Raw genomic sequence first — 4,191 nt, 5'->3', positions numbered from 1 at the left:
GCGGCGGCGGACCGGCGGTGAGGAGTGGTTTCGGGAGGGTGGGGGGGCGGCCGCGGGCGGCGGGGGCTGGCGGTTCGGCCGGTGGTGGCTGGCGGCTCAGGGGGGTGGAGTTTGATGATAAACTGGAGGCCCTTGATTTCATATCCAACGGCTAGAAAATCTAATGACCAGAGATGAAAAAGTCAGTCGACTGACATGTAGCCTCACCCCGCACGTACACATGCACGCATGCAAGACACACACGCATGCAGGCATGCAACACTGACACGTACACATAACGTACACACGCACGCATGCTGGCATGCAACACTGACACGTACACATGCACTCACGAACACAAGCACGTACGCACCCATGCATGCAACACTGAAACGTACCCTTGGACGCACGCAACACTCGCACGCCTGCATGCACACAGCACACGATGCAAGATACACGCTCAACCTATACGTGCATGCACCCTTTGTTAAGGACATGGATTATTACGGGTATTTATCAATCTTATCTGTGATATGCAGAACATTGATGTTTGCAGCGGTCTTTATGAATCACAACGTATCGAACGGGCTATCAACATAGTAGGCTTATCTACATGAAAAAGATGACGTCACACTCAATGAACAATCATCGGTGTATGAAATGCCCGCTTCTGACCGCCCTGGCCCACCAAAGGTTCCTCTGCTGTGCGCTGCCTACGTTGGGTCACTGACATGCTGTCCATGCACACAAAGAGCCCACATGTCAGTGGAAGAACGGCACAATGTCCTAGGTCAGAGTTGAGGGCGCCACTCGCGGCACACCAGGCTGAACACGCCTCCGTGCCGCATTCAAATGCCTCCATGAAACCCGCCCGTGTGGAAGCCAAGAAACTCACTCTGGACACACGTCTGTTCATGACCGGGCCGGCGTTAAAACGCAATGCCGGCCGAGCTCCTCCCGTCCGCCGTCTATTTAATCTCCTATCTAAACGAGGCCAAACGCCGGCCAAGAATCGCACACCTCTGCCGCTCCCCTATCTGCTCCACCATTTTGTCCACTCTTACAAGGCTTACGAAGAGTAGTTATTCTGCATCCAAGCCGGCTGGGTAGCCCGCCAGATACGAGCTATGCAGCTCGCTGATCCACCTCCCTCCCCTCGCCCGACGGAGCCAGTTGCCCCCCCAAGCCGGTGTGTGGTTCAGCAACTCGCCGCTCCAGGCCAGCTCGACGAGGAGCAGCGCACGTGCGTCGTTGCTGCCGTCCACGCCGCCGCCTCATACCGTGTCTCCCATTTCTGTGGCTGAGACTCCCATGCCGGCGGCGGCGCCATGCAAGTAGCGACAGAAGCCGGGTGCGTGGAGAGCGACGAGTCAGTGGCCAGCGCCTCCATGTCTGCCACCATCATCGAGGAGAAGTAGAACACGGGAGGCTGCCGGTGCTTGGGTCCCATGAAGGCCACCACGGAGGCGACGCCGGCGTACACAGCAGGTGTCTTGCCGGATCCTTTGGTTGCGAGGACCTTCGTCGACCCTGCATGGGCTCCAGGGAAGAGGGGAATGTTAGGATGAACTCGAGCCGGTGCCGGCCATGGTGAAGTAGTGGCCGGTGATGAACTTGAACCGGTGCCGGCCACCATCATCTTCGGCACCAGCCAATGATATCAGTTGGGCAGTGGGGAAGCGAGCCGTCCTTTGCGCTGAAGCATATACCTCCGGGGCTCCCGGCAGTCCGATGATCGTGCTGCCGGACATGAGGAACACAAATCGATCGGCGGGCGACCATTTAGGCCAGGTATTATATACCTGTGCTGTCCAGAACTAGCACCGCATAGTTCATTTGAATGTAATGAAATCCGTCATGTTTGTGTGAAAATCCGATATTTATATGATTTCCCTCGTTGTTTATATGAAATATCAGTTTGTCTACGTGTTTGCGTGAATTTCGTCCGGTTGGTTGAGTTGCTGTCATAATGTGTGCGGCTACGGTTGGATGGCGTAATTTGCGGGTCGCCGGTCGGTCTGCGGGCGGCTCGGGCGGTGTTGTGGGACAAAAAAATAGCTCGTGCGAGCTCGTCTCCAACGTGCGCGCTGGAGGATGCATGACAGCATGAGCACCCGAGCCATTCCTCGTTCATCGGTGGCAAAGGCACCGGTGGACAAAAGGGTCGCCAATATTTTGGCTACCCCGGGCAAGATCCAAACAGCCCCTCCCAACAGATTCAAATCCCTCATTCGCCGTGGAATTTTGCCATGTGTTCTTTTCATGGACTAGCAAGATGCCCGTGCATTGCACGGAACATCAAGATGCATTTTTTTACAAACCCCCACATGCATGCAAGGCATAATTAATGTCCTCCTTTGCTAGTACCACGAGGCAAACACCATTAATATTGCATCGATTAGTGTTAGTGGCCGTGTATATCTGCAAATTGTAATTTTGATAGTGGCCCCTTGTATATAAAAATGGAGGGAGAAAGAGGAGAGATAAGGTGAGGAGGAGTGGGGCGTGGTGGTGACTAGTGGTCGGACTGGGCGGAGGCATGGGGATGGACGGCGCATTATGTCTAGGTTTGTATCTCTCTCACACACACCCACGTAGGTGGGGGACGTGCATGAAGAGAAGAGGTGCACGCACGGTGCACGTACTCCCGTCTCTTTCCCAACCACACCCGCGCGGGTACACGGTGGAGCTCATTTCTGTATGAAAAAGTCAGCCCACGTGGTAACTTGACACGTGTACTGGTTGTCCACTTGGTGGAGGGAGGATCGTCTACCAAGGGTGAACAAACAAATTGCGAACCATGTGGGGCCTACCTTAGAGGCAAGGCTCTATACACTGGAGTACTTTCGATGTGTCCCGTCAACTTGCTGAACGAGGAGAAGCTTGCTTAGTACGCCATCTCCCCCGCCCACGGGCGCGGTGGCTCGCAGGATGAGGTGAAGCTTGCTTACGAGTAGTAGTAGTAGTACTCCTACTACTGTACGCCTTACGCCCGCTCCCTCGCCCACGCGCGCGGTGGCTCACATCACAAGGAGAAAATTTTACTACTCCCTCCGTTTACTCCTCGTCCCTACTACATAGGAGTACCTTGGTTAGTACTCCCTCCATTTACTTATACAAGGCCACTATAAAAAAATACATTCTGCATCTATATAAGGCCACAAATAGTAATTTAGACAAAAGTTACTACTCCCTCCTTTCCAGTTTATGGCTCAATTTCAAAATCTCTCCAACCAAGGTAGACGGTGAGTGGTCGAATTAATTTCGTAGTCTGCACAAGTAATTAGTACGCTCGTTTTTCTCAAGAAGTTATGTTTACCGAGGCATTAATTAGAACGAATGCATGAATGACCACTAAATTTCCATGAACTTGTACATGCATTGGTTAGTTTCCTCTTGACACTGCTTGCGTCGGGTGATCTAACGCACCTCGAAATCCAACATGTAATGGTACTACTACTAGTATAGTAGAATTGAGACTTATCAAACGGAAAAACGAATGTTTTTTAGATGAGCCCTATAAACCCTAGTGGGTACGTACTTCGTAAAAACAGATTTTTCCAAAACTAAGTCGCTCCCTTTCATGAATTTTGTAGTATACTCCTCCGTTGACCCTCCCTTTCATGAATTCTGTACTTCCTGTCGCTGACATGTGGGACATATAGCAACCGGGTTAACGTGTCAAGCACCAAATAATAGTGCAGAACAACAGGAGGGACGCACCCCACTCGTACTGGCCCAGTAGTAGTAAAGAGCAATGAGACGTCAAATCACAATGCCGCACCTTCCCAGACGGACGAAGCAACCATATTATTTCACACTTCAGTTCGCCATCATCTCAAACCACGTAGTATTGCTTCTGCCTCAAGAGGGACACGCGCATCGCCTTGGTACATCATGACACGTGGGACTGCATGACAGGCCATGCTCCCCCGCCGATCACTCGGTAAAATCACCTCATTTTTACTATACTTCCTCCGTATCGGTTTACTACATGGCATGCACGTCGTTCTAGGTTGAGAATTTAACTAGCTATATATGTGATGAACAATACTCTAGCCTTTTAAAAAATGTATACTTTTGTGCAGTAGTACTATCGATGGATTGCGCCATGGAGCAAAAATTGAAATTAAAAAAAAGGTGGTGCATATAGAGAGCGCTCTTCGCCAAATTATGCATATAGTACTATTAAAAAAGCTAGTACGTGCTTAA

This window comes from Triticum dicoccoides, chromosome 6B (assembly GCF_002162155.2).
Source record: "Triticum dicoccoides isolate Atlit2015 ecotype Zavitan chromosome 6B, WEW_v2.0, whole genome shotgun sequence".
Taxonomy (NCBI): Eukaryota; Viridiplantae; Streptophyta; class Magnoliopsida; order Poales; family Poaceae; genus Triticum; species Triticum dicoccoides.
The sequence above is the reverse complement of the archived record's forward strand: the minus strand, read 5'-3'. Positions refer to the sequence as shown.